The sequence below is a fragment of the Aythya ferina genome (genome assembly GCF_964211825.1).
Source record: "Aythya ferina genome assembly, chromosome: 1".
Taxonomy (NCBI): Eukaryota; Metazoa; Chordata; class Aves; order Anseriformes; family Anatidae; genus Aythya; species Aythya ferina.
Window position 1 is genome coordinate 118,012,010 of NC_140296.1, and position 25,648 is coordinate 118,037,657.

The following is a 25,648-nucleotide window of genomic DNA, read 5'->3' on the forward strand; positions in this document are numbered from 1 at the left end:
GGAAAACTGCATGGGTGAGAGTTGGGTGTCATTTTTGTGGTGGTCATGGTTTGTGCTCTTCTGCCCATGAGTCAGGTTTCTTGTCCCCTGGAGACAGGCAGCCTGTTCTTAGGCAACGTGATGCCTTTTGGAGCATATCAGAGAGTTGTCGTGTTATGCTGCTGATCGTGAAGGTGTTGTGAAACTTCCACCATCTGTTGTCTCCTCCTCCCCATTCCACTGCTGTAGCATTTTGCACGTATGTAATGACTGTGGTTAGCGAATATTTTCCAAAGTCCATTTTGTGTAGGAGATCTGTACAGTATTAGTCTTCTTCAGAAGGACTGGAGTTTGGGAAGTTTTTACTGGGTCCTTAGGATGAGCCTATCTATGTCAGTTGTCTGTCATTTTAGTATTGGTGTGTGATTTTGTGATTCAGGTCTTCAAGGTCATGTTTACAATGGTGAAAATTCCCAGGGTAACTTGAGCTTCTTGCTGGTTGACACCCCGTTGATGGTAGTCTTAGAAAACTACAGTATATGTATCACGTACACATACCCAGTTCATATAGTAAGTAGGTTAGTGGATTTGTTAGAAGTGATTTATCTTCTCAGTGAGGTGCTACACATGCCCCAAGAGCAGAATGTGAATTTTGGTTTTAGGGGGAGGATGACTCTGGAGTTGTATGTGCACCCTATCTTGAACATGCTGCTGCAGTGAGACAGCGCTAGGATAATCCCATGCTTTCATGGGCTCAAAAGTTTGAGGAAGAATCAAAATTAAAAGTAAAATAGCTGGAGTTTCTTTAACTTTCTGCTTCTGGGAATTGAGGGTTGAGGGGATTTTTATGCAATCACACTGAAGTGTTTCTGAAAGATTACTGTGGGGGGCTTTTTCTCTGTTTGCTTCGGTTTTATTTTTAATTTTTCTTTGTAAAGTAAAATGTTTAACTCTTTAATTTAGTTACACCCTGAAAATAGAATCTGTATGAAGATCAGTGCAAGAGAGATTATTGGTGCATGTGACAAAACGTTACTGTAGCATCAGGTTCAAAGTGTTTGACGTGGCAAATTGCACAACGCCGTATTATGTTTGTCAATTAAAAATGTGAATCTAGCAAATGTCTGTTTTGACAGTTTTATTAATATAGTACACTGAAATAAAATTCAGCTGTTCCAATTTTAACTAAATGAATTTGCTTTCCAAGCATAGAATTTCCTTGCTTTTTATGAACATAAAAACCAGTTAACATTATTTAATACAGTGATTGTGGCTTAATACTTAATATTCAGCTGCTGTAATTTTGGCTCCAGTGTATAATTATTCTGTAATTACAGCATTAGCCAAAGTGAAAATTGGAAATAGTACTACATGAAAAGAAAACGTTCCTATCTTAGTTATTTTTTATCTATCTCATCCTTTTTCCTACATATCCTGAAATTAGCTGGACTGTAGTTATTTATACAGCAAGAAATTTCAGCTCCAATTTAGCTTAAGTACTGCAGTATACATAACAAAGTATATTAAAAAAAAAAAGGCGGGGGGGGGGAGAAAGCAAACAAAGAATGAAGAAAGTTAAGAGGTATTAATGGAGCTGTTTTCTGTAGATCTGTATCTTAGGTTATCTACGTACCCTTGGTGTTAACAGACCTGCTTCCTGCTTCTTTCCCTTTGCTTTTCTCCCAGTTCCCCACCTTCTCTGGGGCCAGCCACTAGAACAACCCCACGTTCCTTCTGCATCCTCAGCCCTCTCAACTCTGCCATTTGCAAATTTGCAGCTCTCCACGTTCCCAGGAGAGCACCAAGGCGAAGGCAGCAGCAGCTGTGGCTGATGCTGAACCCCACATCTCATGTTTTCCTCAGGGGCAGTCTCTTGTCTCTTTCTGCAGGCCCCAGTTTTCCTGACTTTGCAGAAGTGTCATTCATTGTCTTTCAGACCTCTTGCTGCTGCTCTCTGGATTGATTGGAATTGGTGGTGGTTGAGAAGGGACTCCTGCGTAGACCAAGTGCGTGGCCTCATTGCCACAGAGAAACAACATCTATGGCTCTGGTTTTTGTTTCCCTGTTCCTGCTAGGCATTTACTAAATTAAATTCTTGCATCTCTGATTTTTGCAATTAACTTCCCCTGCACATAATCACGGTGTATACAATATAACTTCAGTGGCCAGTACAGCTTCTGTAAGATGGTCCTTCCTTTCTCTGGAAAGAAGTGCTTGTGACAAACCATGTTCTTGTGTGCCCTAAATGTGCTGGTAGTGTGGTGTAAAGACATTTTAAAAGCAGTCTATAATCACAACTCTCCAAACAGAGCCTAATTGAAGAAATACAGTGTAATGGTATAGTGTAATGGTATTATTAGCTATAATAGCCGTGGGCAACAGAGGAGGAATAAACTAATGCTATTTCTTGTATTTCAGTGTATGTCTGTGTGCATTTGTTTATATACACATTTAACATTTTAAAGAATTGGTGTACTTGGTGCATGTCTGTAATTCTCTCTATGCTTGGTGCTTATGGCAAACACAGAATAAGCTGTCATTATAAGCAAAAAGCAGTAAACAGAGCTAAAGCACTTTGCACATGTTATCAAGGATAGAAGTAGAAGTTGGCATAAGCAGCAATTATCCAGTGTGTATCATCTAGTGTAAGTTAACTTGTTACCCCTTAGTAACTGGTTCAGGTATCCAAGAGCCTAACTTGGCCTCACAGCCATCTCCATTTCCATCTTACTCTTTTTTGATCTGCTTGGTATTGCACGGAGTGCCATACATCCCTGAGTCGCTAAATAGACAGCAAAGACCACAGCGAGGACTACCCGAATAAAAATATTTACCTTCAAAGTGGGTGTATATTAATTTTCTTCAAGGGTGTTTCTGACAAGCATAGCTTTGTTGAGACAGTTCTTTGTGTGGGAGTGTGCTCCTCAGCGTTGCTTTTCTCTACACATGGAAATAAACCACAGACTTTTAAATATCCTGAGAAAAGTTCCTTCAAAGCAAGATCAAAAGTCTTTACTAATGTCTGAGGAAGCTGCGTGGCTGCCTCTCTTGTGAACTCATGTCTATGGAGAGCTGGGTGAGATGATCAGAATCATTCTTCCCTTGTCTTGATCATTCACAACCTTCTCTGAGAGCAGAGGGCTTGTTTGGAGAGGGATGAGGCGGGGAGATCTACACATGTGCCCCCTAAACTTACCAAGACATGAATAAAATAACTTTTCAAAAAGCAAACTGTTGTTTTTCCCATTGTATTGTGTGGGATGACCCAGTTCAAACAGTTGTCTTTGGCACAATGAGTTCAAGAGTTCTGTATAAGAATTAAATGATGGACATTTTTAATACAGTTTTATCTGCTTTTGTGGCTGCTGAAATTAAGTGAAATGTCCAGATATGGCTTTCAAGGCTTCACTGAAACTGTGTCTTTGATTATTTTTGCTTTTGTTTTGTGTTCAGTTTGGTTTGTCCAAGATTCTCGTCATCTATTTTTGCATCTAAGCAACACAGAACATGTATTAGCCAAACTCTGAAACTTTGTGAACTTTTCCCTGATCTGGAATTCCCGGTCTCTAGACAGCTTTCAGGAAAACTGATAAATTTTTGTTCTTCCCAAGCCAGAGTTTTTTTGTTGTTGTTGTTGTTTTGTTTTGTTTTGTTTTGTTTTGTTTTGTTTTTCTCAGTGCCTGCTTGCCTTCATGAGCTGCATCTTTTCTGCTTCAGACAATGGTTTGTGTGCTGTCTGGTAGTGGAAAGCACTTAACTCAGAGAAGCTGTTCAGAATAGCATTTCATTATTCCAAACAGAGATTTTACTGCTTTTGTCATGCTGGCACCAAGCATCTATGAACAATACTAGGTAGAATTTCAGGCTTGTATCTAAACCTAGGATTTCCAAGTTGTCGGTTTGGGTTGTGTGGGTTTGTGTGTGTTTATTTTTGTTTGTTTGTTTAACTCAGCTTCTTGATAAGTTCCCTGTCAGTGACTATATTCTGCTGCTATCTAGAAATCAGGCAGTAACCTTTAATTGGTTTACCTGAGAAATGAAGTCACTCAAGTTTCCTTTGCCTGGATTATAAGTTATTCTTTTAGCTGCAGGCTGAATTTTCTGTACATATGCTGAAGTTCAGGTCTTTATTATGTTCTGTGATTTGGTACTTTGCATTCTTATACTTGGAGAAATACTGAGTTTTTCTTTGTATTCTGCAATACAAAAGCAGTGTGATTCCATTTTTTTCTCATTAATGACAATACATCAGCATGTGACAGCAGGCTAACATTTCTTTCTGAATGAGATAATCTTCAGCTCTGCAAGAAATCTGCTCTGCCATTTTGCCCTTCCAACTGCAGCTACAAAACTGCAACACACTAACGGCAGTGGAAGATTGCTTACACCATCCCCCACACCCACGTTCTTCATTTTTAATATCCAAATGACAAATTTGGATAAATTAGGTAAATATCCTAATTTATCCTTTCCCAGGAGTTTAGTGGAAATGACATCTCTCTCACATCTGCAGTCCTCTCCCTGTAACCTTTCTCTGAAAATCAGAAGTCGTTTCCTCTGGAAGACAGGTTTTGAGTTCTGGTGGCAGAAGGAGTACTGGTGAATGGCATGAGTTTACTCCTTACCTCGGGGCCTGGAGCACAGGCAGAAAGTGCCCCGTATCTCCATCATCCTGTCCCACCACTGCTGCCATCGTGCTGTCACTGAGATTTGTTAGACACGCTACTAGAGGCATCAGTGTGTCAATGCAGGGCAACACTATCCAGCTCTTCACCATTGTAATGCTAAATTCTGCTGTCTTTTACCTCTTGGTTGTTTTTTGTTGTTGTTGTTTTTGTGGTGTTTTTTGTTGTTGTTGTTGGTTTTTTTTCACTGCTAAATGCTATTTCAGTTGATTTAAAAACAATGCTGAAACAATGCAGCCACCAGATAGCATCATGTTTTGTTACTTCCAGCTTATGGAATGGTTTAATAATGAATTTTCAAAAACGTATCTGAGTCGATGTGTCTTGGTTGACTAGCAAGTCAGCTGAACTTAAAATGCATCCTTTTTATCCCATGGAGAAAGTGAACTTTCTGATCATGACTACCTGAGTATTATCATGACTCTCATTGTGTTGGAGGATCTGGACAACTGTTGCATGATTTTTAGGAGAGCAGCCTAGGGTTGCAGGGTACTGTAGGTCCCTAAAAGTTGTGAAAATGCTTGCATTTAGTGGAAGTAGAAGTAATTTAGTAAGTTTGTCTTTTGAATCAAAATATCTTTTTATAACAGGAATTTTGATTTGTGCTTCTTGTTCTTTTGGATGCTTTTGCTTTCTTTGGCTTTTACTGTTCTTTTGTTCTTATTTATTGTGGTCCTACCTGCTGATTTTATGGCAGCATTTTTTTTTTTTAATTATCTGTTGCATCTTCCCCTCTATATAACGGAACACAAAGAAATTTGACCTTCTGGATAGACTCTCAAGTCAGCTTTGTAGTTGGGTTTTTGTTTTTGAAGAATATGTTTCATTGAGTTTGATACTGCCTTAAGTAAGCCAAAGTAAAATCATGACTTTGAGTGATGGCTCATATATGTTTTTATATTCTTAATATTGGTGACTACGTGCATTTGCCAGGAAAAAGTGAAAAGCACAGAGTTTGAAAAGTAACTGTACACAGTGAAATTAATTTTTGTATGTGTTCAGATTACAGGTTTTACTAGCCATGACATTCATTATTATTTATTGTAATGGCTCACGGTTTTGGACATTCAGCTCCCATAGGAATATGCCCCACTCTAATGACGCAACCTTGGAAAATGCAATAAAAATGCACTGGAAACCGCAGCTTTCTAATAGGAAGTTTCTTAAAAGTAGTAAAGTTAAATTGCCTCCTCATAGAAAAAAAAGGAAGCGGAATAGAGTTTGGTAAGTGAGGTAGATGTACCTACCTCCTGTGTGTCCCTAACTACTTCTTTCTTTCCCCCCTTCCCCCCTCGTTGGAAATTTTGTCTCGAGGCCATCATCTGTGCTTCGGCATGGGGCAGATGGAGAAAACTTATATATTCCTTTCATGGCTACATAAGGACCCCACAATTTTGCTACACAAGCTTTGTACTCCAAAGGAGAATGTTCTTGATTTGTGGCCACAGCTGGGCCTTCCCCCTGGTTTTGATTACACTGGAGCTGAGCCCTCTGGGGAGGGGGGAAAGGACAGGGCATGCTTGAGAGATGCTGTAGAGTACATACTGGCCTTTGTTCCTTCCTCTGTTTTTCCATTCATTCAAATAAAATATGGCTGTGGCCAGTTTCTGGCCCGGTGACCAGTGAGGGGTGAGGAAAGGGATTTCTCAGACGTGAAGGGATGTGTGCATGTGGGCATTTTACAAGGTTGTGGTGTATTTGGGGGATGAGGGGATTCTGAGGTCTGGGTGCCTTCTCCTGCGTGTCCCTGTAAAGGCCATTCTGAAAAGCACCACTGAAAATACCTGGGTATCTTTTTGGAAGTATGGTAATCAAAATCAGCATAAAAACAAAGTCACAATATCCACGCCTTGATGCAACCCAGCACCAGTTGTCATCTGCTGGGCTGGCGTTCTGTTCCCTCCGTGTCGGTACCAGAGAGGGCTGCAGAAAGCTCGCCTACCTGTCTCTGGGGTGACCCCTGACAAACTGGCGTGGAAATGGACAGACACAAGGTAAGGAAGCAAGGGCTGCAAAGAGGACTTTCTGCTGACGGTGTTCAGTGTTGCAGAGAGATTGGAAGGAAGCTCTCCCTGCACAGTGTGTATCATTAATGGGTTGAGCTACTAGCATAAGTCCCTCTGGAGTCGCTTGTTTTGGTCTTGGCAGCAGTCATGTTAAGTTCTTAGTGATATCTTCCTGGCAGCTGAGGACAGGTCTGCAGTTTTTTAGGTGTGTTAAGGAAGGCATGAGCAGGTGACTGTAAATATTTGCATTTACATGCCAGTCTTTCCTAGTGAAGCAGTGAGTCATATCCTGCAGGCACAGAGGGCCTCCTAAGAGCTGCTGCTTAGTAAGACAAGACTTCACTGAAATTATTTTATCTGAAGCTAATATTTAGCTCCTGAGAGTGCCATGCCTCTTCTGCACATAAACAGAATATTTGTTATATGTTATGTCAGCAAATGAATGCCACTTCTGTAAGTACCTATGTACCACATCTGAACATAGCCTCCTTAATCTGTGTTATACAGGAATACATCTGTCTCCTAGACATATATGAAAAAGACACTTCCTAGTTAAACTTCTAAGTTTGCTTGTGAACATTTGCTTAGCACTAAAAAAAGGTAAAATCTAAGCAGCCCTAGTTGATTTCTGAATGAGTTGTAAAGGAGTCATTTAGGCACACAGCAGGTGTGTGCATTGTGATCATCCATGCCCACACATTGATAGTATTTATATTCTTTCTCTAAGAGGATAATTTTTCTTAGCCCTCTATACCAAACAGTTCTGTTTGGAGTGAACGAACAAGAATTTAAGAAGTGTTAACAATAGAGTGGATTTACTCTGATTAAAATATTACACTGAACAGCAAGTTGTGCCTGTACGTGCAAGTAATTCTGGCTGAAAAATGATCACAGATCCTAAGGCTGCTCTGACACCAAAAGGTTGCATTTTTCTGCTCAAATAAACCCATGGAGTTGAAATGAAGAAAAGGCTTTTAAATGAAAGGCTAGAGAATCTGTCTTACATCATTTCATACCCAATACCCAGCCAGCATCAGAGTGAAAATGGTGATGATGGTGAAATTCTGCAAGCTGCCCTTGTGCAGGTTGGCCTGTTAAAGGCCATGGGGCTGCGTGTTTAAGATTGGATTATGGGGGGGAGAAGGAAGAGGGTGTGTGAAGAAATGCATATATATGGTTTAAAAAAAAAAGTAGATTGTGGCTCATAACACTGGTATAACACTGGTGTTAATAATGTCACTAATACCATTTTATCATACACATTTATCTTTATTTTCTCACCTTACATGAGCTTGGGATAAAGTATGTAGGTTTATCCTCAGAGCCTTTTCATGATGAGATTGTTTTTGTCATAATTTCAGTTTCTTGCAAATCAGGGCTGCAGACGTGAGTCTTGCCCAGCTATGTAAGATTGTTTATTTACTTACTCTTAGAATCTGTATGGCTCCAAGCAAATGCTTCAGTGGTAAGCATGCAGTGCTTAAGCATCAGGATTTGTTTCAGGAAATTTAATTAAAGTGGAATAGTTTAAAGTTGCTTTTCTACTAATAAGATGAAAGAAACGACTTTTGCTGTCCATTGAGAGAGTTAAGTAAAATCTTCAGGGTTTTGGGGGGATAAAATGAAAATAGCTTTTGGGAAATGCATGTTCTAGTTTTAGTGCTGTCTTATCAGTATTTGAAGAATGATATGTGCATCTTGTTAATGTCTTCTTAGAGCCTAGACACGGTTCTTAAATTCCTCTGAAAAAAAATGACAAGAGTGATTACTTCATTCAAAAACCTGGTCATCTCTACCTTACCACATCCGCATTTTGGATTTCAAAATGAAATTGTTGGTAAGAGGCTATTGCAGTGCATTGCATCTGACATTCTTGTGGCGTTCCTCATATATCCATTAAATCTACAGTATCCCATTTGATGTCCTTTATGTTGTGAGATCAACAGGATTTGTCAGAGACGTGGGGTTTTAAGGATCTGGACTAGATATAATTCAATTTAGCAAGTTGAACTTGATCCTAAATGATTACTATTGTTCAGGGCCCGTAAAAATAGTTTGGAGGCTTAGTCAGAACTGCAGTAATAAATGTAGTGTGCAAGCTTTGAAAAAAAATATTAAGAACAGGATCCTGTGAAGTTATACAGGCCACCTGTGCAAGACGTAACCCTGTGGAGATTTAAGGCCGTCTTCCCAAGGGGCTTGTACAATACTTGTCAGAAATGGCTTTGTCGAATTTGCAGCTGCCTTGTGAAGCGTGGATCATGGTCATCTGCTCCCCGGCTTGGCAGGTACAACAGAGGCAGTGTTTCAGCTGTCGCCTCATGGCTGGAGCGATGATGCTGGCCAGCCCTGCTCCAGGGGTGTCCCCTGCAGGACGGGCAGCCCCTGGTTGGCTCCGAGTTTGCTGCTGTGTGCTGGACCTCCGAGCATCACTGTACCTGCTGCCCTGGGGGAGCAGGGCTGCCTGGTGGGGAAGAAGAAGGGTGAAGAGGCGGGAGAATCTGTCAGGAGAAGCCCTTGGCAAAACCCGTGTGACAGTTTTGTGAAAACAGCCACTGATATTGGCATTTCATCTTTGTTTTACAGAAGCTGTGCATGAAGGTATTTTAGGATGAACTGGACAGAGCGTCTGTAAATTATGCTGAACCCTCAGATAAGGCTCCTCTGTACACATATAAATAAATATAGTCATATGAATGCTTACTCCCCTGTGAGGGACAGTTGTGAGGCCCGAGACCATGACACCTTGTAAGAAAGGTTCTTTATCCAAAATCATAGATCTGATTCAAACTAGCACTGGTCAAAACCCAGAGAGCGTTAACAAAGAAATTAAACCAAACCAGAAAGCGTTGTTATGCCTTTGTACAAGCATATTTTGGTGTTATGATTCCCCATTTTCATAAAACGCGAGGTAGCACCAGATTACCGATGCTCTACGTGCTAGGGCTGCCAGACCGCGACTGTTGAAATGGGAAATAAAATGTAGACACAGCACCTGATTTACAGCTCAGAAGTCCTGAATGACACACACAAAGTAAATGGAAGTAATTACTCTGTCGTAGCATGATAATCAGGGGACACTCAGTGATTTGATTTGACACAAATGTCAGTCACAAGATTAAAGCAAAGTCATGTACTTCCTTGCACAGCACACAGACGAACTACAGAAGTCAGTGCCACGGGATATCACAAAGGCTGGAGGCGTTAATGTATTCAGCAAGAGGACTCACGGAGGACCAGTTCAGTTGTGATTGCTTAGCAGGATGCTCAGGAGGCAGCTTAAATCACAGGCTAGGAGAAGGATTAGTGATGATGCTCCTGTTGTTCGCCTTGCCCAAGCATTTGCTCTTGGTCCCTGTCTGAAAGGTTTTGAACCTAGTTCAACCTCTTCCCTTTCTTATGCATTTATTCTTTAGTACAGGTGAGACTCCAGGCTACTCTATCTCCAGTACCTTTTTAAAACTAGGTAGTAAAACACATTTTCTTGCAATCTGCTAATTATTTACAGCAGGGAGTGAGGCTAACTTTGCCCATGCGATACTTTATATATCAGAAGTTACAGCTGTCGCAAGTCATTATTTCCATGAAAAATTGTGATTCATCTTTCCATGAGTCCTCAAGAGATCTCACAGTGGGAATGAAATTTTAGCTCATGTCACCATTCTGGAAGAAGAAATACTTGAATTACATATGGAGACAGGGCATGATGTTTGTATACATATGGTTTTAGTTGAACAGGGTTGTCTTGAGGAACTTCTATTTGTCTCTGAAGTGTTTTGAGTCAATTTAGCATTTGTTCACTGCTAGCATCAGCATGGCAGCTGTGGAAGAAAAAGGCTAGTTTTGATAAGAAATGTATATTTCAGCTTAGCCTTTCAAATGCGGCTCAGTCCTAGTCAGGGAAATCAGCTTTTGATGTGACAGAACTCCAGTTATTTGTCCGTGGTAAACTGCTGCTGGCGATGCTATTTCTGTCGATGTTTTAACTGACGAACGTATTTCTGCTGTATTATTTTTATGTCAGGTAGAAATTTGCCTTGCTTTCTCCTAATAACTTGTAAGAGTAGTCTCTCAAAGATGCTGCTTATGCTGGAAAGGCCTCTTGGGCAAGAGCTACCTACCCCAGCTCTGCCTTGTGCTTTACTGTAGGCCCATAAATTGTGGAAAAAGTCATTTGGAGAAGAAGATTTCAGGATCTAGTCCATAATAGATCCAATATATCACAAGTTACTTCACCCTTTGGTTGTGTCCATGTGTTGAATTTTTTGTTTTTATTTTTCGCCTTGGTTGTCATTTTAATATTCATTATACAAACTCAGCAGGGGAGTTGGAATGGAATTTGGAAATATCTGAAGCCCAAATGTCACAGTTTTATGAAGAGAATAAATATGTTTAATGAACAGCATCTGTATAAACTTGGGGTAACACTGTGCATACTTTGAAGTATTGTATTTCTCGTGAAGAGCTGTCTTCTATGAGAATGGCAGTGTGAATGCTGAATCAAAGGACAGTGGTCTAAGAGGGCTTTGAAACCCTACCATGATAGGATGCAGTACTTGGACCTTCCCCTTAAGAAGTATTTCTCCCCAAATAGGAGGTGCAGCATTTCTCCCAAATTGTAGTCTTTCAAGGTTAAGGAGTCAGCATCCTTAAATTTTTTTCGCAGCATAAGCCCAGTTGGTGAAGAGTCTTTTTACAGCGTGGAGAGTCATGAGCTTTGTGAAACCGCACAAGTGATGACAGTCAGAGGAGCGCTGTGAGCATGTTTTCAATCGACTTTATCTTCTAGTGTTTCTTCCAGCACACCATGGCTTAGGCAATGCTTGTGGTAAGAGGCAATTAAATTGATGTAAAGACCAGGTTGATTTGACATGTTTTTTAACCAAGTGTTTATTAGTTGAAATAATCTTGGGCGTTTTTTGGCATAATTTATGTTTGAGTCGGAACTTGACTCATTCTCAGAAGCCTGTGTGTATTTGAGCACGTTAAGCTGACATTACCAAGTGGAACTGTGGGAGGCTTTAGGCATATGTTTATGGAGCATGAGCTGAAGCTCCTACCTTACTGCCTCAAGAGCCACAAAAATGTTAATAGAAATCAGAGATGCAAGAAAAAAATGTATTCCATATAGCCTGTCAACTTGCCAGTGCTGGCTTTTTCCTTGGGTTACTTTCCACTCTTTTGTTCCATCCAGTTTTAGGTATCACAAGGGATGAGACTTCCTCCGCATTACTTTGGAAATTATTTTGCAGCCCTAGTAAGTCTCTGTGAAGCATTTCCTTCAATGCCTCATTTATATTTCCTGGTCCTTAGATTTTCATAACAGACCCTGCACCAAACTGTCAGGGGTTGCCTTCCTGTTAGCTTTGGCAAAATGATTCATGCTTCGTACTTGCTGCTCTCTCTGGTTTTGTTTAACTGAGTGAAACGGTGAAAATTTACGTGCCTCAAATTACAAATCTTTTAAGGCAGGTATTGAGATTCTCTCTGCAGAATGCTGCTGTGAACATTTTAAATCAACCTGCATGATTAAGTGAAGTAGCAGTAGCTGCTAGTATATCTTTTACTGTACTTTCTTTCTTGGGTTTCCTGCACAAAACATCTTTGCTTTGTGTCTCTTACATCTTCCAAGGCCATTTCCTTTATTTCTCTCTCCCTGGCCACTCTCCCCTTTCCTTTAATGCTGAGGTACTTCTACATAAACCTTACAATAGCCCCATGAAAAGGCCCATTATAACCCACGGATTTTTTTTCAGACACTTAAAGTTAGATTAAGATGAAGTCTCTGATTCATTGCTATGTAAAAGCTAAAATTAATCATTTAAACTGCTTGTAAGATTGGACAATTTTTCCCCACTTCATCAAAGTTAATTTGTCCCTGAAGAACGTGTTTTGTGTATCTTAACAGGTAGGTGCCAATGCGTGTACAGAACAAAAGACAAAATTGATTTGAGCTGCTGTTGGAGCCTGCAGGAGTACGGTAGTTTTTGCAATTGTTTCAAAACCCAAAATGTTTCTGGTCTGTTATTATTGAATTAGTGTTCTATATTTCATATACGTACATATATATATATATATACACATATATACACACACTTCATACATATATATGTAGATGTAGATATGTATTTTCTCTAATCAGTATAGCTATGAGGAAAAAAAGAGAAAGGGAGTAACAGAAAAACATAAAAAACAGTATATGTGTTTTCATCTTGAGCTTTTGGAATTTACATATTTTCTTCGTTTCTAAGATTTAGTAAGTCTTGTTTGTCCTCTAAAGTGGGATGTACGCTAATAAAAACCACAAGGCATTCGCTTTGTGGGGGGATTCCTACGCTGAAACAACACAGATAAAATTACCAGTAAATGTATAATTCTCAGAAGTTTTTAGGTTTCTGGAGTGAGAAAGGCAGGAAAGTTTTGACCTTTGCATGAGGTATCTGAAATAGTTGCTTCCTAAATTAATTTTTAATCTGTTCAGAGGTCTGGGCGAGAAGGTGACATCTGACAACTTGCAATTTCTGGACAGGAGCTGTTGGAATCTTGTGCTGTCTGAGTCCTGATACTTGTGGGCTCTTCAAGTTTACCTGCGGGTCTTCCTCCTTCATCATCTCATATGCAAAAATAAATCACCCTCAGCTTAGAGGAAAACGGAGTGTGAAAGTCTGAAAGTGGACAATTTTGTCCATTTACCTAGAGATAGTATTTTTTGCCTGGTTCTTAGCTGAGCTTTCTCGACTCCTTCTTGTGGCAGAGGTACTGAATGAGGTCAGATGCCAGCAATGCCTGAATACAGGGTTCTTTCTTTTTTTTTTTTTTTTTTCTTTTTCTTTCCATAAAGCTTATCTCTTTTTTGACAGATTATTTTTTTTTTCTGTACATAACAATATTGACTTAAAATGTATGTAATAAGTAATTTGCAAATCCTTTGTTGGGATTAACAGCTTTGCCTTATCCAAGTCTGTCTGCCTCCTTCTTGTACAAAATAATGTATTTTAGAATCTAAAAAAAAAAAAGCCAAAAACAACAACAAAAATACACACCACCTCTATAAATATGTTGCTATGTAATCATTCTGAGCTTAAATGAAATATGCCTTTGCCATCTTGCTAATTGTCCATTGCCCCATAGGCCATTAAGTATAGTATCCTGATACATTGCTTTTGTTCATGGCTTTGGAGAAAGAAACACAAAATTCTTTTATCTGAGCTCTGTGACACCAAGCTAGACTTTCAGGCCTTTCCCATTGCATGTCTATAACTGTAGAGTAACCACAGAATCATAGGATTTTATGAAAGACCTACTTTTTGGTAAGAAAAGGAGGAAGGGGACCAGGAGTTCTACTGGCAGTGTTGACGCCAATTTGGCATCAACAATTTCTTTAGTTTAGAGTGGCATAACATTATTGCAGCACATCATAGCACAGTGTTAAGAGGCTGTCATTTGATTCTTGAGCCAGGTGAGGTGGTTGGAAATTGCTTTCTTTCACCTTTGTGTTTTGCTTGGTTTTACTGTAGGCAAAATCAAGTTAATTTCTTCTGTGTTGGCTCACTTCTTATGTCAGCCTTTGCCCTGCGTTATTGTATGCAATAAGGCACAGAGTGGCAGCTGCTTTTTGACAAGCTGCCATTTGGAAAGGAGCACAGAGGGCTGCCCCACAGACCTGCACGCACATGTATTATGCATTGCGTGTGTATACGCCCTAGCTCAGGTGGGGACAGAAGCAGCCAAAGGCATACTATGTGTTTTTGCAAGACAGGATCAGTTTTGTGATTTTTTTCCCTTTCTTCTTTTTTTTTATTATTATTATTTTTATTTTTCCCCCAAGGTGAATTTGTAAATGCTTTGTTAGCTCTGGTGTGCACTCTGAAGTGATACAGTATGATAATCATGAGCCGAGATGCTTGCTGCCAAAACCCTCCAGAGTATGACTGGTGCATAGCCTGAGGAGAAACACTGCTCTGTTAAAACTCTGCCAACCCTAATCTTATAACCAAATCATGGCTTAAATTGCAAAAGCTTTACAGTATCCTTGAAACAAGTTGTATACTAGGCACACTGTAAAAAAAACAGGGAGGATGCATGCAGCACGGATGAGTGCATCCTGACGAAGGGAAGTAAGAAGGTGTGGAAATCATGGTATCTGAACATCTGTGCAGCATGATCGTGCTCTTTGTTTCTCATCAGTTTCATAACTGAGGCTTTTTAAGGCATTGTCCACACTCCTAGGTGCTGTTCTCTTGCAGCCTCTTCTGGTGCCTGAGGTGGAGAGATTCAGGTGTGGTGCAGAGCCCTTCTCCTTCTCCCCTCCACATCTAGCACTCTCTCAGCACTTCCAGCACCACCGTGCATCAAAAAGCAATGAAGAAACTTTCCCAGGCCCTGGTTTGATGTTTCAGCATGCCTTGTGGGGTCCTGAAGCTTCTCAAATGGGAAACGGTGACCATGGATGGAGGGAATTTACCCTGAGAATGAAACTTTTTGCTCAATTCAAGAGTTTTTAACACGCTAACTTTTACACAAGTATAGCTTGTATTCCAGATTGCATCTGTTTGCATCACAGGAGCTTTGTCTGTCCTCCCACAGCCAGTATAACTCTGGCTCTTTCAGTGGAAATACAGGCATGTTTGATGCAGATCAAACTCTTGCTACTGAAAGACTCATTCATGCACAGGGCTCATGTTAGTGATTGTGGGACCACAGCTTCGTGAGTGAATTAAAATGCTTCCTGATGGTCCTCCTGACCTGAGACGACCCATTTTAAAATATCAGGAAGCTTTGTGAGGGTTTTGCCTGTGGAAGTGTGTTGAGGCACGTTGTAGCTAAGCTCTGCGCAAATTCAGATTACACTTTCCCACTTAGACAAGTTTAGTTCAGCTTTATTGGTCCTGCAGAGCAACTGTACAGTTTTATTTGCTGAGAGCCAGCCAAGTGGGTCTCTGTGGGAGAATGCTGATAAACCTTACTATTTTAAGCCTGGCTGTCTCTCTGTGCTATTTTCCATGCCATGTCTGTCTGTCTGCTGCATAAATGATACCATCATGCCTCTTCAGATGGGTTTGGGCATGGCCACTGCAAAGGTGCTATCACTGCTCCATTTTGCATCATACAGGTTGTTGATATTCTTTGCCATTTTTCTCACCTGAAAAGCTCAGTTCTTTATTTCCCTCAGTTAAGCACTTGGAGTTTGCTCAGTGGAAGTCACTGTATGTGCCCTGAAAAGTCATCCTTCCTGCAGTGTTCCTGTAAGACTGCGATGTCTGCTTTGGTGAGGCAGTGAAGGAGTTAAAGGCTATGGAGTTTCAAAGAAATGCCCAACAGCTGCTGTAAAGTATCCCTACAATCCTAGCTGACTTCATTCTTGTCAGACATCAGTGATAATATCCAAAAACGGGTGCAAGACAGGAAGTGTTTCAGGAAGGTATGTTTCATGCAAAGCCATCAGAAATGTGCTCTCTCAAAGGGCCACTTACCGTAAGATCCATATTAATTCAAATAGCATGGTGAAATTCCAGAATGTGTTTACAGAAACATTATTTCTGTCCAAAAAAACATTGCTTGTTGTTCTAGTGTACAAATGGCAAAAGCAGATGAGTTAACCACTGTAGATATTTAGTGTAATGACGTTACTGCCTGGATGAACCCACTTTTTTAAACATTAAGAGGATTCAGTTACTTGTAATGTTTTTGCTTACAGTTTTGAGGGTGGCTTTGGCTTGAGAAAGGGACCAGGAGAAATATAAATCAATTTATAATATGTTTTCACATTTACTTTAGATTCAGTGGCTGAATTGGTATCTAACAAACTTTTAATTCACTTAAAAGGACTTACCTAGTAAGCAGAACAAAATTATCAGATTTTTTTTTTCCATTGGATTACAAGGAAAATGCTTATCTTCTAAATGTTTAGCATTTAAAAGAATTGCATAAATAGAACGGCACTTACCATGTGTAGGAGTTGAGAAGCTAGAAATAGTCTGTTTTTGAGCAGATTGAACATTTCCGACAAATAGTCTACCCAATTACCTGTAAAAGTGTCCTATGTGTACAGGTTCCCATTATTTTCATCTCATTTGAAAATTCACATATGAGAAATGAAACAATTTTTAACCATCAGTAGCACCCACTTAAAAACATGCCAAAGGGGGGAAAAAAAATGGAAAAAATCCTACCAGTTCAGAGCTCTTATGCTGTTAGGGATATTTCCCTAAAATTCCTTAGTCGTGTCCAGTATTGTCTGTCTTGTAGTATGAATCTGCAATGAAATATAAAAGTCCATTATAAATTTTTTAACAAGCATGAGTAAATAGACTAGATCCGGTAAGCATACGGACAAAGTTATGGACTGACAATATGCTCTTCTAATTTACTGTTTCGAAGACTAGCACATATCTGTAATAATACTAAAATAAAGCACTGCTATTTTTATCATAGAATCATTTAGGTTGGAAAAGACCTGAGATCATCTAGTCCAGCCTTTAAACTCTGATTTTGCTTCATTTAAAGATTTCTTCCTTCTGCACTTTATTCTGTATTCTCCTACAGTTTCAAAGCTATTCCTTTACTGCTGCAGGGAAATAACAAATTTTCTACGTAAAGTTCTAGCAGCCCATATTTCACATTTGGGGGTTCAGTGGTTCATGGAGCTAGGTCACTGCTCTTGAAGGCGCCCTTTGAAAAGTATATCCCACAGCCAGACAGATATGGGTTTGGAAAGAATGCCATGGTATTAATGTTGAATTATATGCTAGTAACTGTTTGTCCTTGTCATGGAGATGTGACCGTGTAACTCAGGCAAGGTACAAGAGGAGATGAAGGCAGGCCCCTGGGAGGAAGACCTGAGTGAAATTGAATTTGGCTATCTCATATGCTGAGGAATAGAATGAATATAAACTTCATTTTTATATGGTGATCCAAGGATATAACATAAGAGAAAAGAAAGGAAAATGGGATTACTTGGATACAGGAAGGCATTTTTTGTTATTTACTGGTAGCAACTCAATATAAGGACAAAACAGTTTCAAAATGGATTGTTTTATATTTGCCCACTGTTTCTGGAAGTTATTGCCAAGAGTAAAAACCACATGATATATTTCTACTATTAAACCATCTATTACTGATAGATAATAACAGAGCAGAAGGAGAAGGCACCAGTTAGTCTGCATTAGCTCATGTATTCTGGATAACTCTTTCTTGAACTCTGAGATTTCTCAAATTCTACAGGGCTATGTTGATTTCTCTCTGCCTTCTGATGTGATGAACTGTCTCCTCTCCCATGTTGATGTCAGATCATCTCCAGTACTACCATGATATTCTTCCTCATGCTTTTTTGGATAATCTGCCATTTGATCACTTATCTATTAGTTATTGCAATAATATAACAAATGCCACGACAGTTATAACAGCTCTTAACAACAGAAGCATTTCAGAATTTTTAAAATTATAAATGTCCTGTTTTCTTAATTATTTTTTTTATATATATTTTTTTTGGTTTGTAACATTACAAAGGCTAGATTTTGCATCTGTAGTGGCATTTATGATTTAAGCTTGTAACTTGAAGCATGAAATTTAGGCTTTAAATTCCGAAATGGCTAACTGCTTGTAATTACTGAACAGTCACCAATGAAGTCACAACTGACAGATTTAAAAACAAAAACAATGCAGAACCCTGTTTTACTAACTGTTGGTTAAAATAACTCTATTAGGAAAGCTTCTGTGAAGTGCTGTATGAATATGCACCTTACAAAGCCATCCAGCAATGTAGGATGTGGGAAAGGATGTCAGACAGAAAGCCTGTCTCCTTGAGTTTTCAAAATGATTAATCGCAAAGCATTTAATTAACTTGTTTACATTTAACAACAAAGTTAATTGTGTTATTTAAGGGGCTTTGTTGATTAGTTTGTTTTTCTTTGAAATCTATTGGGTTAGTTTTGACTAATAAGACATATATATATATATGGATAAATATATATATGGATAAATATATATATGGATAAATATATATATGGATAAATATATATATAAGGAAATTCTATGCTTCTGCTTTAAAGAAAAGTAAATATATATATATATAGATTTATATATATATATATATATATATATTTTTTTTTTTTTCTGCTTGTTGTTATAGCACCATTAGGTATTTTATGGTACATTTTTGTCTTTAGCCATAGCAAGTGGTTTAAGACAGTACTAGATGTGAACTAAGGCACTTGTTAAGAGCAATGACTTGTCCAATATGCTTAATCCCCAAGGAAACGATTGCAGCATCTCAGGGATTTCTTGCTAGAGTTCTGCCCTCCAAGCAGGAAGAAAGGAAACTTTTTACATAGCTTTCACAGATGCTTAGGTTATACAATGATAATATAATACCTCTTGACACATTGTCATGAAGTTTTATTTAAGAACCAAATAGCTCTTTACTATTTTGAGTCACTCGCTGAGTACTGGTTTGCAACAAGTTTAATTTTTGGCTTCCTGGTGCTTTTCTGACATCTTGCAGAGAGGTCTGTTCCATGTCCCAACCCTGTCCAAGATGTGGTGAATTTTTCTGCTCAGTTCATAATTCTCACCAGGTCCCTGACTGTCCCTTTTTGATCTCAGTGTATTTTGGTCTTTTTCCTTCATCTTTAGGCATTTAGCTAAAACACTTCTGTAGGCATTCATCTCCGTATCAAATATATAGAATGATTGACACCTGACTTTGTCATCTGAAAGAAACGAAAAACTAACTTGGGGCTGTCTCCGTCAAGACTCCTTGATGCTCAAGGAACATATAAAAAGGCAATGTCTTACTTCTTAGAAAGCTCTGCTTGAAAATCTGTGAACTCACTATTGAAAAGAGTAGGACTTTTTAATTGATTTTTTTTTTTAATCATTGGAACTAGGTTTTTATTCAGTTAATGTTTCAGCTTTTGTTTTGCTGAGATAGTTAAAGCAGGTAATTGAGAGAAGGCCTGGCATAGATGGGTTGGAGGCATCAATTTAATAAATAAAGTTGCATGTGAATGTGGAAATGCTCAAAATGGTCAAAATATCAACACTGTCCTGTCTCCTGCACACTTGGAATGTCATCTACATATGCGTTAGTAAAATGCTGAAATACTGAAGCATATAGAGTATATGAAAGTCCTGCTTCCTACTAGTAGCAAAGGTAGGGTGGTGTTTTGAAGTAGCAAGGCTGTATTTAAGATGCTTAGAAGTGCCAACCCTTGAATGAATGGAATAAAATACCTAGGTTGTTCCAGCTTTGTCACTTCTCTCCGTGTTTGTAGACTGCGTGTGTGCTCTTTTAGTAAGTAATGGTAGCTGTCATACAAGCTTCTGTTGACCAGCGTGTTCTTACTTAAATTTTATAATTGGTAAGACCATTTGAACTGTGCCAGTAGCACTTTGGTAGGAGCTGATGTTAGTGCTCTGCACCAACCCACTGCCTTCATTCAGAGGGTGCAGCCTGATGCTTCTGAGCCTCTTCTGCTAAAAGTGGATAGCAACACTGCCCTGCTTTGATAGTGCGCCTTTCTGATCTAGAAGAGCAGATGGATCCTTCTATTTGTTGGTCTCTTCAAGGGATCTTGAATGCAAACTGCTTGAAAGTCTCTAATTTCTGAAGGAAATTTAAGGCAGTCCTGCTGGGATTTGATTCTGCGTTTGAGTCATTTCAGGCCTGTTTGTTGACCCATTAAAAAACCCTTGTCACAGCACTGCGATTGCCTTTTGTTATAGTCATTACATTCCCCTGGAGTCTCTGTAGCCATTGTCTGTTTTGTTTCTTTGTTTTTGTTTTTCCTCACTAGGGATAGATTTTGGAGTTGGCAGAAGGTACCAAAATTAATTCCCACCACCAGAAACCACTGTGCATTTGCACGGGGCACGCAATCACTAAGTAAGCCCCACTGTATGCTCCTTTCGGGAAAGTGCAGCCTCCTGGATGTGGCATTTGTAATTTTCCCTTGTCCAGTCTGATAGGTAGTGCATGTCCAGCGTGAGTGGGTTGCACTTGTTCCTCCTCTTTGCCTTTTCTAGAGCCTGAGCTGGCAAAATGCACGTGTATGCCCATAAGTGTACATCATGTAAGCAAGCAAATATTACTTCCAAGTTGCAAGAGAAAATTTAAGACTGCGTTTTGTTGAGATGTGAATGTAGAGGGAAGCAGTGCCATGGAGAAAGGAACAGGGAAAGGCCTATAAGGACCAGGTGTGGGGCACACAAGAGTGTGGAAAGCTCATTTCACCCTTTTGTATGTGCTTAGAGGCACATGCAGGCCCACTCTCTGGGACAGATAAATTATACATTTGAGGGAATTTGTGGGAGCTCTGGCTTTCTGCACAGTGTATGGGTCATTTGGAACAGACTCATGACTTCCTTGAAGGGGACAAAGGTCTGTTTAAAATTCTTAGCTGTACTATGTAATGCAAATTATTGGCAGGTTTGGAAGATAGCGTTGAAGCCTTTGTTAGGGAAGAACTTTGTTGTTGTTGTTGAAGATAAGGCTTTGGATGTAGGGTGGGAAGAGGACTATTTGCTAGATGTGGCTGAAACAGGTTTGTTTTGAAAGACGTCTTTAGATTAGGCTTAACAAATTGTGATCCTGTTTTATATTCTGCAGGGCACCTGAAAATCAAATCTGTGGTTTATCAGAGGGCAGTTTTTCCCCAGAGCACTTAGATACACTATAGAAGTACTGCTACACAATAGAATACTCATTAAGCTGTTGGAATTGTATCTCTAAATCTTTTCTTTCCTTTCAGATTAAATTAAAAAAGAATGAAACAGACACCCCTCACTCCCCAGTCTTGTGAAACTGTCTTTAATGCCTTTGCTGAATGAGGCACAAACATGACGCTTACCAAACTACAGTTTCTGGCACACCCTGTTTATCTACATAGGGACTCTTCTGAGAGATTTTTCAGCTTGTTGCCCACAGAGTCTTTAGCTGACCTTCAAAAACTGATGAGAAAGGGAATAGTTATAAATGAGGTGACTGCCTATTTCAGATTTGAGATTACTAGTGACTTTCTGCATATGACATTGAACAGCTATCAGGGACAAAACAGCGGCTTGGTTTTCTCAACTTAATGTTGACTTTAAATCAAGCAGCTGGGAAAGGGGCATGCCCATTTATGTATGTTGAGAAAACCTTCAAAACATCTTGATTTCAGTTTTAATGAGAGATTGAGTCCTGCAGTCATGGCGCAACAGAGAAGCTTTCCAAAACAGTGTTAGGATGTTGTATTTTCCTTGCTGTTATCTCATATTCCACTAGCATTTTGATATATTGTCTTAATATTTGAGCTATAAAGTTGGTAGTATTTTATATATTACTTTTAATATTGAGAAAGGGATGCCATGAATAATCAGCAAGAGCAAAATTACTTTTCAGAACTGAGGTGACATGTGTAGGTATCAGTAGCTACCATGCAGCCACTGTAGTGGGTCAAAGACTAAGGAGAAAAGGAGGAGATAAAATAGTTAATTTACTGATTGCATTTCTGTTTCCAGACCTTTGTTTTGTGGTGAAAAGTAGACCTGCAACCCTGTGGTTTGAAGTAATGAAGCTAAAATCCAATTAGCAACTCACAGGTGTGATGCTGAGTTAAAAATGAGAGGAAAGTGAGAGAGGAGGGAACATTCTTTGGGAAGAAAACGGTAAGAAAATAGGCAGCCTACTTAGGAAGACGTAGAAACAGATGAAGTCATGAGAACCTGAACAATACGTCATAAGTAATGGGCTTTCCAGTTGTTTAGATGGGCTTCAACAAACATGTTTGTTGTGGATGCTCTCGAGAAGCCTATGGATTATTTCATTCTACTTTTAAAGTAACCTGTAGAGTTTTTCAGTTGCTTCACAGTGAATGGAAATAATCTACAGTTCCTTCCTTCAAATGACCATTACCTTTTTCAGATGTCTAAGTTGAAATAGCTACGTACAGTATATAAAACAATAGTCACGTTTATTAAAGTAGCTGCTATCAATCCAGAGTGAGTAATAATTTAAAAAAGAACATCTGGAACTTTTCCTTTTTTTCTTGCCCCAGTGTTTCCCTGTCTTTCTTGTTTTAGCAGAGTAACAATAATACCTGACCGGGACATGAATCTTTCCTAGCAGTACGCTTTGTACTCACTGTAAATTGATTCATAACTGTATGCATAAAGGATGTTCAAAAACATTTAGACTAATGTGGAAATTATGTAACTGTGATGAAAACTTCAAAAGAAAGCTTGTGTTTTTTTTCTTTGCCTTGTTTGGGAGCATGTTCAGGCTGGTTCTCTATCTGTGTGCTCTTGCATGTCGTTCCTATTTGTACTCTCAATAACTGGTTCATCAGGAACTTTTAACCAAGTACGCAATCTTGCTGTGGGAAGATAACTTTTTTGTTTTGGGATTTTCTTTTTCCTAATTTTCTTGCTCTTCTAGGGTGTGGTTATAGCTAAATGAAATTTGGGTTGGTCTTTCCTTTTTTGACCCGCCGACGTGTTTGTTCTGTTAGCATTGCTCTGCTCCCCGTAAATCAGACATTCTTCTCAGCTTGCATCAGGTTGCTAATGACATGATTAATGCAGGAAGGGTAGAGGGGGATGACGTAGTGGCTCAGGCAAAGTTTACCTGAGAATTATCTCTAGCTCTCTACTGTTTAGTGTCTGTGTGAGTCATGGCCTGAAGCCCTGCCATTCCCTGTTCTTCAGCTGGGCAAGATCACACTTACCTCATTCTATGTATGCATTTCTCCCTTTTCTGCCAGATCTGATTAGAAGCATTTTTGTTTTAAACTCGAGGTTTATGAAACATTAAATGCACTTTTTACAGATAGCTGACCATAATGTTAAATGAAAAGGACCATTAGATATCTGTAGTCCAAGCAGTTTTAGAAACTTTCTCTGTCCCTAGATGAATTCTGATTTTATCAGTGCTAAGTCTTTTTTCACATTCATGGATTTAGCAGTCGTAGTGTTATGGCATTAGTAAGCTCTGCAGCAGGACCATGAGTTAGATGCTGTCAATAAAGCATCCTGTGTCTTCTCGTGAATATGCACATATGTAAACTTAAAAATAGAAATGGCAAGTTTGTGCTGCTGCCTCCAGCTTTGGGAATTTCATCTAACTTCAGGTACAACTATTCTGGTCACATTCATTCCGGCCCTCCATTCCTTAACAGAATAGTAGGGAAACTGATCTTACTGATCAAGAAAGCATGAGCATGTTTTCTGATATACTTCCAAGTCTTTGAAATTCCCTTATTGTAGGATAGGCAACTGAGAGAATCACACTTCTTTTGTATGTGAAGTTCAGTATTTTTACTAATGTGCATGATTTCTTCAACAGTGTTCCTTACAGAGTGTCTGCATTAGTCTTCCACTAATTTGATGGAGAGTGTGCTGTCACATGCTCCTAAATATCTCTTAGGATCAGAATGAAGACAATGTACGTTTTGCAAGAAATGCTGATTATTTTTCAAAATTTCTCTTTTTTTTTTTTTTTTTTTTTTTTTGCTCTGTAAAACTGTGATGAAGTCTTTGGCATACTTCAGGACTTCAGGTTTCCTCAACTAAAACTGTCTGCTTTTCTGTGTATGCACTGCTCAGTCTGAATTATCCTGTGCAAGAAGTGCTTAACAGTAGAAGGGTATGCTGAAAACAGGCTATCCTTTTCCAGCCAGCACATATCTCTCAACCTGCCAAAGCCTATATCAGGAACATGATGTGTGGGAAAAAGTTTTAAAATGATAGACAGAAAAATGTCTTGTGGGAAACCTAAAATGTCATGAGACTCAGTCTGTTAATAAAGAATGTTTTTACAAGCAGAGCATCATCCCCCTTACTTTTGATATTTTCAAAAATTAAAGCCTGAGAGCATAACATTTGTGTAGAATGTAAACAACCTTGGTACTTAGATAAGTGACATTTCTTGGAAATAACATTCACTTGAGGGATGAAGAATGGTGAAAGTGAACAATTAGTTAAAAAAAAAAAAGTTATTTCTGTAAGGCATAGCTCTCAACTATTTCTAAGAAAGGCTGTATTGATGCCTGAGATAAAATTTTATATGTGCTTACTGATATGTTTCACAAACATATCTTAAAGGAAAAGAAACCCATCTAATAATCTGGTCATAGAAGGTGCACTAGATGAGTAAATTCTTAACATAAACATTTTACAAATAAAAGCAAAAAAAAACCCAAAAAACAAAAAACAAAACCCAAAAAACTCAGTTCTCTAACATAACGTGCAGCACACTTTGTGTACATTGTAGTATATGCTAATGGAATTGATTCCGTAGATGTCTGAATGGAGATGACAAACATTCATGCCAAGCTTAAAGTTGTCTGCACTTTGTTTTGCTGATTTTAGAAGAACTGTTTACATGTAAAAGTAGTACAGATTTTATTCAATGAGTCAGTGTTGAAGGAAAAATCAAGCATATTGTTTGACACGTGCCTTTATGTAAGCTGTGTATCTTGAATCTGTATTTCAGCCTGAGCAGTGAAATGGTATGTCTGGGTTTTGTTTTCTTCTTGCTAGATAGCCAATGCCTTGGCTGTAGAACTGCGTGGTATCTTTTCATCTAAACCCCTCTTCTTTTTGCTCTTTAAACTAGAAAAGGAACCAGACGATGTTTATAAGTTTGTTTTCAAAATCGGAATATGCTGAATGAAGCAGAAGCATTGGGGGCAGCGGGGACACGAAACAACTGTCCTTAAACAACTTCTGTAAAACCCTTACCCTCACTTCTCCCGCAAGTTTACAAGGCAGAACATTGCCTGCCCTGCAGTTAAGACAGAGCTTTTCACTGCTTGAAGTAGCAGCCCAGCTGCAGGGAGAGATGTCTGTCCTGCTGCTGGGCTGCGTCCAGCCCCAGGTCAGTGCAAGTTCTGTTTGCGGAAGGGCCCAAAAAGCAGGAAGCAGATGTGAGCACCAGGGCCCTGGCTCAGGTAGCCTAGTAACAAGCGTCCCAAGCCAAAATAACTAAGTCAGTTGAAA

At 39.2% G+C, this 25,648-nt stretch overlaps 2 protein-coding genes across 4 annotated transcripts in view; one reads left to right on the forward strand and one right to left on the reverse strand.

Annotated features, from left to right (window-relative positions):
- Nucleotides 1-25,648, forward strand: part of CMSS1 (cms1 ribosomal small subunit homolog) — a 235,150-nt gene that overhangs the window by 92,076 nt on the left and 117,426 nt on the right. The gene's annotated exons all lie outside the window — the stretch shown is intronic.
- Nucleotides 1-25,648, reverse strand: part of FILIP1L (filamin A interacting protein 1 like) — a 201,119-nt gene that overhangs the window by 90,237 nt on the left and 85,234 nt on the right. For both annotated transcript variants that reach the window (XM_084522481.1, XM_084522480.1), the window contains exon 3: nucleotides 16,843-16,925. The gene's annotated coding sequence lies outside the window, so the exon portion shown is untranslated. The remainder of the gene's footprint in view (nucleotides 1-16,842; nucleotides 16,926-25,648) is intronic.